General features: G+C 46.6%; 1 protein-coding gene across 2 annotated transcripts in view; it reads left to right on the top strand.

Annotated features, from left to right (window-relative positions):
• The window catches only part of KIF1C (kinesin family member 1C), a 949,797-nt gene that overhangs the window by 333,475 nt on the left and 601,676 nt on the right, over nt 1–14,646 (top strand). The gene's annotated exons all lie outside the window — the stretch shown is intronic.

The following is a 14,646-nucleotide window of genomic DNA, read 5'->3' as shown; positions in this document are numbered from 1 at the left end:
CCTTTATTTTTGGCCATAAGAACTATGAATTTATTTAAAAAGTGCCGAACATTGTGCCGAACATTGTGACGACTCGGTCTAGCATTTTTTCTATGGCTTATCTGAAAAGATTTTTATAAGTTTACAAATGTTGTTATGGAGAATTGAGATGATGTATGTTTTGAATGTTTGAGATGAATGTGGGCAGTGATAGACATGTATGAATAGAATGTATGGAGTGAGGAGAGCATGTAGTGGTGAAAAACTTCTTGTAGTATAATGCATTTATGGTTTGTTGAGGTTAGATTAATTACTAAAATGGAAGGTGTAAAAAATGGAAATTGAATAAAATAATTTATTGATTAATTCGACGGAAAGAGAGGTCTAAGGTTCATGTTGTTTTCTTTCAAGATGTTCCCTCGCAATTAAATGCGAGTACAAAAAGTAGTTACAGTTTTGGTATTATTGTTGTTATTTACTATGTCGGAGGCCTAGCCTTACTGTTTTGAGCCCAAACCCAGTTTTGCTATTGGTGGGGGCTATGTGTGACATTTCTCACGCTGGGTGAGGATACCGTACATTACCGACTTTCAAGGAGGGCTCTTGGGCTGCTTGTGCTGCAGACTGTGACAAAGGCATACAGCACCTGCAAGCAGGCCCATAGCGGACCCCAACCACCTTTGAAGTGCAGCCAACTGATGTCAAAGCTGGCGGTCATGGGCTGACTACAAAACACCAACTGAAGATCTTCCTCGCGCTCCTCTACGGTCACGGGCTCCACCTCGCCGGCCCCACTGAACATCCCCCCCTGTCGGACACAAGTTAGATAGTATTAGCAGCTATTGAAAAACCCTGCTGCTCAGTGGAATCTAAAATAGACAACATGGTTGCTGAACTCATGCTGCTACATGCCGACTATTGCAAACTTGTGGACCGGGTGGATACATCGAAGCAGTCTCTCTCAGAGATCCAGCCGACCACTCGCCAAATGGAGCTGAAACTACAGGATTGCAACACCAGAATCCAAAACTGGAGGCACGAGTAGAGGATGCGAAGGCCATTCTAGACGTAACCAGGTTCGCCTCATTGGCCTTCCTGGGGTAGGGGAGGGCCAAGACGCCGTATTGTACACCTAACGGTGGTTCAGGGACCTACTGCCAGACTCCTCCCTTTCACGCTATTTCACCATTGAAAGAGCACATCGCGTTCCTACTCTAAAACATAATCCAGGCACTAGCCCCAGACCACTCATTTTCCGACTATTACGCTACTGCGACAGAGACTCAATGCTGAGAGAAACTCTGAAAATACCCGTCATTTGAGTGGAGAACACTCGAGTAATGTTCTTTCCGGACTACACAGTGATTGTGCAACGCCAACTCCGCTCTTTCCTGGCTATGAAGCAGCGCCTTCGCAAGCTGGACTTGAAGTAGTCCCTTTTGTTCCCCGCCAGGCTACGTGTGGCGGCTGGGGGCAGAGCAAGATTTTTTTATTTTTTTTTATTGTAAGTTAAATCAGAAACATACAGTGAAAGGTAAGAAAAAGGAAAACAATCCAAAGAAGATACAGGCTGATATGCACACTCGCCCCAACTTGCGAGTCGTACTCATGTTTCATTGGCTTAGTACAATACACCATACAGTACCGACATATCCACAGTCAGAGTACAACATAATATATACTGGCAGGTAGTTAATCAATTGAATGGGACTGTAGGTAAAGCGTTAAATGTTGCCAATAGTCTCTGGGTTTGGAGCTTTACAATACACCATGTCATGCAGCCATTGTTTTCTCGTGGGGTATTTCCTACCATTCCAACTCATAGACAGCCTTCTTTTAGCCAATAATAACGCAACTGCACAGAATTTACGGTTAGTTGATCTCAAATTGGTCACAAGGCCTAGCAGACATATACGGATGGTACAATCGATTTTGATTCCTAATACATCTCTTAACATTGCTGTTACAGTTTTCCAATATTCACTAACATGTGGGCAGTGCCACGCTAGATGTATAAAACCTGCTTCATCAATACCACACCGTTTGCAACATGCATCTGTACGAAGGCCGCATTTTTTTTTATTTAGCCAGTGTATGATATGTTTGATGTAAGTATTTATAATGTACAAGACGCAGATTACCATTTAGGGTAGGTAGGTCAGTCAGGATACAGCTAGTGGGCCATTCCTCCTCGAGAAGGGGTGTATCTAAAACTACCGACCATCTCGCGCGCTTTGTGTGTGGTGCCTGCTGTGTCATTCTGTAATAGGACATATCATTTGGTCAGTAGGTGAATATTATGCTGGTTGGTGATGATCATTTGTAAGGCTTGAAGTGTGGGTGCTTCTGCTGGAAAGCCTGGATATAGATCTTTAATTGCACCTCTTAATCTGTGATATGTAAATTTGAAGAGAAGCGTTTGGTTGCTAATATATTGAAGATCATCAGTTTCTATAAATATTCCATTGTTATAGAGATCACCCATCTTATCTATTCCAACCTGCTGCAGCAGTGTCATGCCTACTTTTTTATAAGTCACCCAGATAGCTGGGTGCTGCGGTAAAGACAATGCTGGCGCGTACAGAGGAAGTCTGTGTGCCAGTTTCCCCATTCTCTGCCAGGCCAGATTGGTAGTGCGGATGGTATTTATTTCTTGTTTTGGAACATATGCTCGGGGTGTGGCAGAATATATTGAAGCGGAATTGGATGGGCGTCGCCGTCTTCAACCGCCATATGTGGGAGGTATCGGATTATGTGATACCAATAATGCGCATATTGTGCCTGGGCACAGAGATAATAGAGCAGAAAGTCAGGGACCTTGAAACCCCCCTTTGAGTATGGGAGTGTAAGCACACGTAGTTCAGTGCGGGCTTGCTTACCAACCCAAATAAGACCGGTTACACTGGTTGTTTGTCTTTGAAATACTGATTTTGGCGGAGTTATTGGAATATTATTAAATAGATATAAAAATTGAGGTAATATGACCATCTTTACTATAGCTGTCATGTTCCACTGTGACTCCTCCGGCCTTGAACGATGCACAAAGGGTTCCACCCCCAGATGTCCCCGACTCTGGATTCAAACCACCACAGAGCACTAGGGCAATCAGGTGAGGGAAAGGGATTAGGAAGGGAACAGCGGGGAGAAGGATACCTGCAACAAAAGACTTGCATAGATAACAATAGCATACAAACAGCGCTACTCTCGTTAGCTCTCACTAAATTTGTCTTCTACATACATCACACACACCAAATCTCTATAGGAACCCTCGTTCGCCAGCAAGGACCTTCAGAGTAAAGCACCATCCATCAGACACCAATACTCCACCCTTTTCCTCTCCCCTTTCTGCCCCAAAATAATATCTAATTACTGCTGTGCCTTCCAACAGTATCCAGCGTGTGTAATTCAAGAAAAGATTCAAGAGTCTAGAATGAGCCTTTCTAGGCGCTTCACGCTGCCCTCCCTAGTATCATTATGAGCCATGAACCAAAGGATACTGAATGAAATTAATTCTGAATACCAACTGAAACAGTCTCGCCCGTGATTGCCTCCACTTCCGTGGTTCGTGTCTGTCAAGCGTTTTAGATGCACTCCCAGTGTGTTTTAGGACAACGCCGAGCAATTCAGAGGCTAAACACTTCCCCAAAGTCCGGTCAGTCGAGTGTCAACAATCCTTATGCAGGTGCGGCGGCGCTTACCTCAGCACTTCGCAGTGGTCTCCCTCCTGGCAGGAACCTCGAACAGAAGTTCACAACAGGCCTCTCGAACCACGGTCGGCTTCCAGGAAAGACGAATTCAGAGTTCCAGGTTTGGCGCGGGGGCGCTTCCTTCAGCGCTTCGCTGCGGTCTCCCGACTCGGAAACCGCCAAAGATTTCTAGTTCCGGGGTGGGCGTTGGAGCGCTTGCTTCAGCGCTTCGCTGCGGTCTCCCGACTCGGAAACCGCCAAAGATTTCCAGTTCCGGGGTGGGCGTTGGAGCGCTTGCTTCAGCCCTTCGCTGCGGTCTCCCGACTCGGGAACCGCTAAAGACTTCCCCGTCTTCCTAAAGTCTGCAGCCACAGGAGAACTCTCCTTGAGTTCAAACGGAAATTGGCAGGATAACGCGCGCCTCTCAGCTCGCGTCCCCGAGCTTTAAAGCAGTAGCCACGCCCTCCTACCGCCGGGTATTCTGGGCTTTGTAGTCCCGGTTCTGACCACAAAGTCTGGTAGGCGCCCATACTCAGTGCCTGACAATAGCCATGGATAGAGGTAGATTTATCCATCTTACTACTTTTCCTTCCAGTGCAGTGCCATAGTTTGCTCGTATAACCACCACTGGATCTCTGTGATAACAGATGCCGAGATATCGGACAGGGTCTGACTGCCACTCAAGTGGAAAGTCCGCTGGGTGCGGTGCTGTAATTTCTGTCAGTGGGATGATGGTTGATTTATTCCAATGTATTTGGAGTCCTGATTATCTACTAAATTGAATGTATTCCCAGAGGAGATGAGACAGATTATCTTGTGGTTCACGGACATAAAGCACCATGTCATCAGCATACTGGGAGATATTTGTGGAGAGGTGTGGCTCACTGGTTAGAGGCGGCAGACCCGCAAGCAGAGATTCGGCCAGGGACCAGGGTTCAATTCCCGACGCGGCAGGGTCGTGGACCAGGGTCAAAACGGACTTGATAATTCTCGCCTCGGTACCTACTCTAACCAGGAACACACTCGGCAACTCTGGGCATTAAGCTTGCCTCATCTCTACAACGGCCCCCCACAGACGCCGGGGATGCCTGGTTTCACCTTGGAGATACCCAGAAAGGGACCATCTCACAGGGAAAGCCAGGACGGGTTCCCCAGCGGTCTTCAGCGCCGGGACACCTCCTTGTGAGGTAGCGGTTCGCGCTCTACAAAATGCTGTATTATTATTATTATTATTTATAGGGTGTTGTGGAAATTGCAATGCTGTATTGTTGTGATGCTGTCTAAGTTTGCATGCCAATGGTTCGAGAGCAATGGCGAATAGTAGGGGTGACAGATGGCACCCCTGTCTTGTTCCTCGTATAATGTGTATTGTGTCCGAAACATTCTGGTTTATTTTTAGGTTTCATGTATAAGATGTTAATCCATTGTAACAGGATTGGGGGTAGACCCATTTTTTGTAGTACTGTAAATAGATAGGTCAATTCGACCGAATCAAATGCCTTGGCGGCATCTAACAGTACCGCCGCCTTGAGTTCTGGGTTGAGTTGATGGGATAGTGCGTAGAGAGTGCGTATATTATGTGCCGTAGAGCGATTTGGTATAAACCCCGATTGATCCGGGAGTATAATATTAGCCATGAGCGGTTGCAAACGTGTGGCAATAAGTTTGGCTAGTATTTTTGTGTTCGTGTTTATTAAAGAGAGTGGACAGTAAGACTCGCAGTTTTGAGGTTTCTTATCTGGTTTCAGGAGAGCTATAATCATAGCTTCCTTAAGCATGAGTGGGAGGATTTGTTGGCTATGAGCGTCGCCGTACATTTCAACAAGGGGAGATGCCAGCAGGTCAACATATGCCTTATAGAATTCACTCGTGAACCCGTTCGGGCCGGGTGCTTTTCCATTGGGCAGGGTTTTTATTATTTCCGTAACTTCTTCAATTGTAATTAGTTGTGCTAGGTATTCACGCTGATTATCTGACAACCAGGCTATGGCAATATCCTCAAGATATGTTAATATTTGAGGCTGGTCTGCTGTGTTACGTGTGGCATATACCTCCCCATACGTGGACATGAAGGCTTGCAATGTACCTTGTGTATTATATTTTAGGGTACCCTGTGAATCTTTAACTTTCGTTACAGCTTGTGGTTGCTTTCATAACAGATTTTGTGTGCTAGCACACGTCCTGACCTGCCACCCTCCCCTTATGCTCTTGCTATTGGTCTCCTCGACACATATTTAAGTTCGCTATCTGCAAAGTCTTGGTATTCGGATAGAGTTTCTCGTATAGTGCCTAGTAGAGCAGTGTTGTGGGTATGTTCGTGTTCTCGCTCTAGATGTTTGAGTTTGTCTTCGCATTTTGTGAGCTGGTTACGAATATCTTTTAGGATGCCCGCAGTGGTATTAATACACACTCCACGTATAGTGGCCTTGAATGCTTCCCACACCAAGCTGGCATCGTCTACGGAGTGCTGATTGAATTGGAAGTATTCCTCTATGGCATGTTGGATGACAACGTTGTATGACTCCTCTAATAGAGCTTTGGCATTAAAACGCCAAATATATGGCGGTGGAACATAGTTGAACAGGTCTATGGAAAGCAGGATTGGGTTATGATCCGATAGTGTCTTTGGCAAGTGATGTATCTCGCGTGTCCAGGTACTTGCTTCTGTGGTCGTGAGCCAGTAGTCTATACGCGACCAACTATTATGTATGGTGGGACTATGTGTAGCTGTCATAGCAATTAGATTTCGCAGTCTCCACACATCCACTAAATTGAATTCTGCCATACACTCCTGAAGTATTCGTACTGCCAGAGTATGAGGTTCTTTAGTAGCACCCGATCTATCAAGGTCATCATTTAGTGCCAGATTAAAGTCTCCTTCCCATAAGGCTTCCATCTCGGCCAAGACTCTCAACTGTTCACGTATATGAGTGAAAAATTCAGGGTCATCTATGTTTGGACCATACACATTCACTAATCGTAGATGATGGCCTCTAAGTTGACCAGTTACAATGATATATCGTCCCCCTTCATCTATCTGTGTGTGATTTACAATAAAGTTTCCCCCCTTTTTCACTAGAATCATAACTCCTCTGGAGTATGATGAATATGACGATGTAATAGTAGCTTCATGCCATCTGCGTCCTAAATTATATTTGGTGGCTTTCGGTAGGTGAGTTTCTTGCACTAAGGCTATATCTATATGGTGCATATCAAGTTATGCAAATATTTGACTTATTTTTTTTGGGTTACTCAAACCCCGAACATTCCAGGTAAGTAAATTAAGTTGTGACGGTTTTACCTTATTGCTCATTATGAAGTAGTAAAAGTAATTTTAGTGTATTGGAGTACCCCCTGAATGTGTGCGCGAGTCATACTATATAGTAGTTGCCGTTGCACTCGTGTGGACCCAACAGCGGCACGGCTGGCTGTACTGTACTGGTTTGTGCAATTGCCTGGTAAACAAAGAAACCTTTCCCAAATCCCCCCACCCACTTTAGCATCCGAATTATGCTAAAGACATGCCCAATAGAACATGGTTAACATCGTAACAACTGCTACGGGGAACACCCTAAGGGGGGGCCACCAAGTGTTCACAATAGAATCCGCATCGGCGGATGTGGTTGGGTGTTACACATTCAACATGGCCTCTATAGTGCCAGAGAATATATATGCGAACATTGAAACAGGTATAGACTTAATTAGAGATTGGCTACAACAATTGCTAAGGCATCTCGCTACTGAATAGGAAAGCATATTTCTTTTTGCACCCCAAAATGGCGCACCAGGCAACCTGCAAATGTCAATAAAAGAGGTAACACAAGTACAATTTGTAAATGGTATTACACTAGATGACATTTGTTTTGTCCAATATCAACTGATTACAGCAGGAGCATACGTTTGTCTGTATATACCATTAGAGCATTTTCGTGCCTGATGTCCCACACTTGTATAATTTTCCATTGCAGAATTTCTATGGGTAGTAAAGATTGAGGACCTACGCAGGCAAAGGCCATGTTGTAGACACCGTAATTGGGAATTTAACACTCATTAGTTACGTTACCATGAATTCATGCCTCATCAGTCCAAGTCCGATGCTGCAGTGGATCTATCCATTGTTTTAAGTTTAGTGGCAATCGTTTTAATGAAGTCTTGTGTGACCTTGGGCGTGGTCAGTATTTTAGTGTGACCTCCATGAGACACACTCAGTCTCGCTGGATAGAGCATGGCGTATTTCACACCCATATCACGCAACTTCTTTTTCATGGGCACAACTTCTTTGCGAGCTGCCTGTACGGTCATTGTAAAATCAGGATAAAATGACACGTTATTTCCCTTATAGTTGATTTGCTGTTTTTCTCTTGCCAGACGCAAGATCGTGTCTCTATCCCTATAATTAAGGATCCGGGCAACAATGGGTCTTGGTGGGGCTCCTGGAATAGGCTTGGAAGTCAGTATTCTGTGTGCACGTTCAACAATGATCACAGGGGAGAAGGCTTCCGCGCCAATACGTCTCGTACCATGTCTTTCACAAAGGTTTCCATTCGGCTGGTGTTTGTGCTTTTTGCAATTCCCGTAATGCGAACGTTGTTGCATCGTGACCTTGCTTACAAATCTTCATTCTTGTTCTTAATAACTTCTAGTATTTTGTCCATCTCCAAGCATTTACGTGTTGTGGAGATGGATTCGTCCTCTACTGCTGAGATTCGCAACTCAGCATCGTCTAGGCGTTCGCCGTGCTTATCGATTTTGGTTGCCATATTGTCCACTCTCAGCGTCCGAGTAACAATCTTGTTAGCTATCACCTGCAGGCTCTGTTGGATAGCTTATAAAGTGTCTTCCAGTTTGGTCTTTTTTGCATGGTCAGCATCAAGTTCCGTGTCCAAGTGGGTCGATGTCTCTCTAGGTTCGCGGCGGGTGTCAAAGGACAACTTTGATTGTTGCTTATCTGGCTTGCCCATAGGTAGTAGAGTAGGGAGTAGCTGTTATGATAGGAAATATCGACCAATTGATTATCTCGCAGCTCCTTATAAGGTTCTTGGACTACGTTAGTGCCAGGTCCCGAGCCAGGTGGTAGGATAGTGGAATGTTGTTAATGGTGTGCACTTCCCCGCCCGTAGCTGTGTTTACAGTAGGTCTTGTTGCGCAATACTGGAGCAAACTGCACCAGACACCAGTTTTCTACATGCAATTGCGCAGTTGGTAGTTAATGGTTGACAGCCGATGTTGCGCAGATTATCGGCTAACGACGGAGTTTCCTGGAACGTGTGCTGCAGTGTGCCCCGTCTGGATAGTAGCTGAAGGGTCTCGTCTGAGGCTCGCTTCCTTGATTTATCACCAACGAGCCAGTGACACCTCAATTATAGCGCCAGCGCGTGAGTGGTATTTTTGTAAAGCATTTAAGGCGTAAAGTGGTGCAGCAATCGTCTACAGCAAGCACGCAGATGGCAGTTTGCAGATCAGTAGGTCAGCAGTCTGCTGGTGCCGACAGGTCGGGCATGGGGCAGTTACACCAAATCTGCACCTGTAAAACGTTGGGACATCGCCCTCAGGTGGCACGGTCGTCTCTGCAGCGTTTGTATGCAACAGCTAGGGTCTCACTGTGGATCACTGAGGGACAGATCACAGGTTTTAACTCGTAGCCGTCCACGCCACCCGCGGTGCCCCGCTTCACCTCAATTACGCAAGCGTGGCCGGCCCGGATCATCCAACTCACAACAAGGCGCAATCCACACCGCTATGAGCCACCCACACCCTTCATGCGCACGTAACTTGTATGTGGCCGTTGATAAGTTGAGCGAGCATTCGTGCAACAAGGACGCAGGTCGCCGCACGCAGTGCGACGGCCCAGTAGAAGCACTCTCCGCACCATTCGTGGGCCCCACCGCTACCACCGTTTAAGTCTCGTGCAAGAGTCACAGGGGTGTCGGTGGGGCTGGAGGTAATGACTGGCATCAGCTCCCACAGTGTTTGAGTTAGCAGGGTATGATTTATCAGCATTGCTGCGTGGCGTATGGGTCTTTACTCACGTGCCAGCTCCCAGTCACAATGCGCTCCGGACAGTCCGATCCGCAACACAGCACGCCGCCATTTTGTGCCATCCAGGAGCTCCAGCAGTTCTCCCCTTCCGTCACAGTTTTCGGCAGCGATTACAGGAGTGAATGCCTCCGGAGGATCACCGTTACATAGCGCCGATGGTCCGCCACAATATTTTATAATCTTAGCTAGTCAGGAGTTGGCCAAACCGCAAGTTTTATCAAGGATATTGTTCCCGACCAGCGGAGCGGCACTAACGGGCAGACATTCCGTTGTGTGCCCTCTGGAGCCCCCCTGGGGGCAGAACTAGATTTCTTTGACTCGCGACAGGGTGCCTGGGACTGGCTGGTGTTCTCTGGCCAGGTCTCCGCCTCCTTGATGCGGACAACAGACCAAGAGCTCAGTGCCACCGAGGGTTTGCGGTGCAGGCGTTGCCAGCAGCGAAAATGGCACTTTCCCAGTACCACGTCTGTTCCCGACCTGGAGAAAAGTATTCCGGAATGACGACAATGTATCCAAGTGACAGTGCAGATCTGGGGTCCACAGTGGGCACTGACCAGGATGATGTGTCTGTGCAGTCCTCGAGTGACTAGAATTCCTCTGCTGCGTGGCCGCCAGGAACTGATTCGATGGTTCCCCCGATGTTACTCCACATACATAGGATGATACGAGTCCTTCACTATTAGTTTACTATTTGTGTTAATTGTTATTCCATGTATCCGACAGTTAATTGCATTGCTCTATTTATCGATGAGTGCTTGCTTGCTGTTTCAAATGCATATGCTAACTTGTAATATTGTCTGTATCATTGCCTCTCAGACGCAGTCACTAAGGCGATGGCAAGATATGCGCCTTAATCATACACAAGCACATGTTATATGCCATATCGGAGACCTATTACTGGGAGATACCTATGGTGTCTCCCCCCCCCCCCCACACCCTCTACTGTTGGGGAATTATCTCTCCTGGCCTTCGGAGTCTCACGCCTCCCTTCCTATTTACTTTGGTTCACTTCCTTTGACTTAGTTCAAACACAAGTTTGGGCAGCTTCACATTGGTGTTATGAAAAAGTTATTGTAGTTTATAATTTAGTTTAATTGTTGCCTCGGTCCTGCACTGATCATACAATGGCGGATTCTGGCCCTGCTCACAGACATGGGACTAGACGCCTTCCTAGATGAGATCACCAGTCACACACTCACCATGCTCCATGATGTGCCACTTTATTATAATGTGGAATGTGCTTGGTATTCACACACTCTCACTACGATATGCTGTGTATTCCCTTCTAAAATGGCATGCCACTCGTATAGCGCTGCTACAGGAGTCTCAGCGCTGCCTGAAGCGACTAGGCTGCCGTGTCGGTGAAGAGGGCGGGTCTTTGCTACAAACTTCTTGTCCTATGCTTGTGAGGTTTTCATCTGGATCAGACCAGGGACTCCTTTTCAAGTTGATGAGATCAAGACAGATCTAGGGGCCCAATATATCTTTGTTAAGGGCAGGTTGATGGCAGACTTGTCTTACAGGGGAACATCTATGCCCCTAATACATAATATGCAGTGTTCCTACAGAGATCGTACATACACTGTCCAAGTGGAGCGGACTTCCGTGGCTACTGGAGGGTGATTTTAATAGCGTGTTAGACACTAGCCTAGACCTCTACTTCCCTCCCTTGCCGCATACAACCGCCACCACTAATGCCTTGGCGCTCCAGGGGTGGCTGCGCCACTGGCATCTCACGATGTCTGGCGGGCACGTAATCCCTCCAACCGAGTGTATTCTTTTTACTCCCACCCACACAAACTACAAATCAGAATAGATCGATTGCTTTGCTCCCTTAATTTACTACACTCCATTACACACACAGATTAATTGTAACGCACCCATTCAGACCATAACCCTCAATACTGGGCCCCCCTCTGGTCCCTACTTAGTGTCTGCAGCCCACCACATTAGAGGATCCTCCCTTTCGAGTATCACTCAGCACTGCAATTGAGGAATACTTTGAGCTGAATACTGATACGGCCGTCTCCTCTTTATTAGAATGGGACGCACTAAAGGTGACGCTCAGGGGGCCACTGCTTGGGACTGGGGTGCGGTATGCAGTGACAGGTGGAGGGTGAGCTTTCTAAGATCAAACGTGACCTCTTTGCGATTGAGACCTGCTCGGTGGCTGTGCCGTCACATGCACTTGCGTTCGAGAGGGCGCACGGTGAACATGCAGCCCTGTTGGAGCACCTGCTATGCTTGCACTATGAGGCCCATTCTGCTCGGGTACATGTGACTGCTAACTGGTCTGGCCCCGTGAAGGCACCCTGCTTTATATGCAGTGTGTAATTAAAATGCACCCTTAAATGCATAATTACGCCTCCTTATGTCGCTCAACGCTAGTAGCATCCCATCAAAACATAGAGTCCTTCCTCTCCGCTTTGTCCTTTCCTGGCATCACCATAGAACAGCGGATGGAACTAGACTGCCCCATCACTCCGGCTGAAATATGTGAGGTTATACAGGCACTCGCTACCGGGAAATCACTTGGGACGTTCAGCTTGCCGGCCGAATTCTAGAAAGCTTATGTGGACCTACTGGTTCCTCGCCTACAGCGTGTATACAATGAAGCACTCTCGTTCTCCCGCCTTCCAGATTCCCTTTATAAGGCCAAGTTATTTCCTTCCGCAAGCCCCATAGGGACCCCGCCTCACTAGACTCATATAAACCGTTATCACTATTATACATGGATTCCAAGATTCTGACAAAAAGTTTGGCGGAGAGAGTACCTTTCTTGATACACACTGTAGGTAAGTAGGATCTGCGTTCATGGTTATCCCCACTTTTTGCTTGGTGTCAGTGTGTTTTTGACCAAGTATGACTGGGATCCTGCTAATCAGGACTCCAGTCACTGTGCTTTCTCCCCTAAATCGCCAATGGTAAGTACTTTTGGTACCTCCACAATTGGCTACTGGTGTACCCTAGTATATGGTACTGAGGTACCCAGGGCATAGGTATACCAGGGGCCTCTCCTGGGCTGCAGCATCTATTGTGCCACCCATGGGAGTCCACTTAAACTGTGACTACAGGCCTGCCATTGCTGCCTGTCTGAGTTGGTGCTTGCACCTCTCGCGACAGATATAACTTTCCTTATATCTGAGATCACTGCACTTTAAACCTATAAGTCACTCCTATGGCAGGCTCTTCGGTCCTGAGTGCAGGGTGCTTCGATATAAGTGTGAGGGCGCCCCCTGCATGAGCAGGACACCCCTACAAACCCAGGAGTCAGCCATTTTAATCCATACATATAGTGGACATCCGTCATTACGAGATGTTTAACTATATAGTGGCTGCACCGAACCTGGTCATGTTTGGTATCAAACATATCGGAATCATACCCCAACACCGATTCCAGTGTTGGAAGTATGATCCCATGTACTGGGGGCCTCTTTATGGTACCCTCCCAGTACTGCCGGTAACAGCCTTTCAGGGTATGCCAGCAAGCTAGTACTGTTGCCGACCACGGACTCGATTCGGCCCTCATGCTGCTGAGCTGAGCTAAGCTAGAGCAGAGGAAGGTAGAGAAATAGGTTTGTCTTGTAGGGGATTTCCATGTATAGTCACAAGCACTTAAATAGTCCACCCACGTGCGGGGACCCCAGAGCACTTCTTTAGATATATCTTCTTAAGTGGATATTTTTCGCCTTTCTCGAGGAAGGCCTGCAGAGACACTTAAGAGATAGAAAGACAATAATGCAACCTAAATATATAGGCTACACTGGCCGCATCTTCATCTAGAATTGAAAAAAAGATAGCCAGTATACTAAATTGTGTGTAGTTTTTTATAGTATTAAACACACAGAATAATCTCCTTCAAAAAAACACTTTTTCATGATAGAGATGAAAGGAAAGGATATAATAGCCCCATAGGCTGCCATTATATGTCTTTAAAAGTAAAAGCTGTGCATTTAAGATTCCAGTGCCCACCAGTATACCATCATGCACAGCTAGTGGCAGTTGCTTCAGTACTTTTCCCCAGCTCTTGCTTTCAGGACCCTGGGGCATTGAGCACTACCAATTTGGTGTTTCTCTTCAAAATTCACTTCTGAATTTCGCTAATAACTACTTCACTACTGTATTTGGTCTTCCTCTTTGTTTTTCTGTCTTGTTCTGACAGAAAATGTGCAGTTTTACACTAAAAAATGCCATCACTTTTTGATAAGTGTCCAGACTGTGGTAGGAAGAAGGCCAAGATTGATCCTCACATAGTGTGCATAATTTGTAGGGGTGTCCTGCTCATGCAGGGTACCCTCACACTTATAACCCAGCACCCTGCCTTCAGGATTGAAAGGCCTGCCTTAGGGGTGACTTATAGGTTTTAAGTGTAGTGACCTCAGATATAAGAAAACGTATATCTGTCGTAAGTAGTGCTAGCACCAGCTTACACAGGCAGGCCTGCAGTCACAATCTGAGTGGTCTCTCATAGGTGGCATAGTATGTGCTGCAGCCCATGGAGGCCCCTGGTGTACCTATCCTGTGGGTACCTTAGTACCTTATACTAGGGACTTACAAGGGTCCATCAGTAGCCAATTGTGGTGGTACCAAGTACTTACAGTGTCAAATTTAGGGAGCAGGCACGGTAGCTGGGGTCCTGATCAGAAGGATCCCTGCGGGACTAGTCAAAAAACATGCTGATATCAGCAAAAAGTGGGGGTAACCATGAAAGCAGATCCTATTTTCCTACAAGCAGCTACATGGTCTACACCACACACCTTTACCAATCACTATTGTGTGGATGTATTAGCTCGTCAACATGCTAATGTAGAACACGGTTTCACAACCACCCATCAAAGAGAAAACAAAAAAAAAAGACGAGCACTTTCCGACTCCAACCACCAGATGGCAGGATATGCACAGTATGTGAATCTAGAAGAGTTGAGCTGCAAAACCATCGCTA

The sequence above is a fragment of the Triturus cristatus genome, chromosome 12 (assembly GCF_964204655.1).
Source record: "Triturus cristatus chromosome 12, aTriCri1.1, whole genome shotgun sequence".
Lineage (NCBI taxonomy): Eukaryota > Metazoa > Chordata > Amphibia > Caudata > Salamandridae > Triturus > Triturus cristatus.
This window is presented reverse-complemented; position numbering and strand designations above follow the sequence as displayed.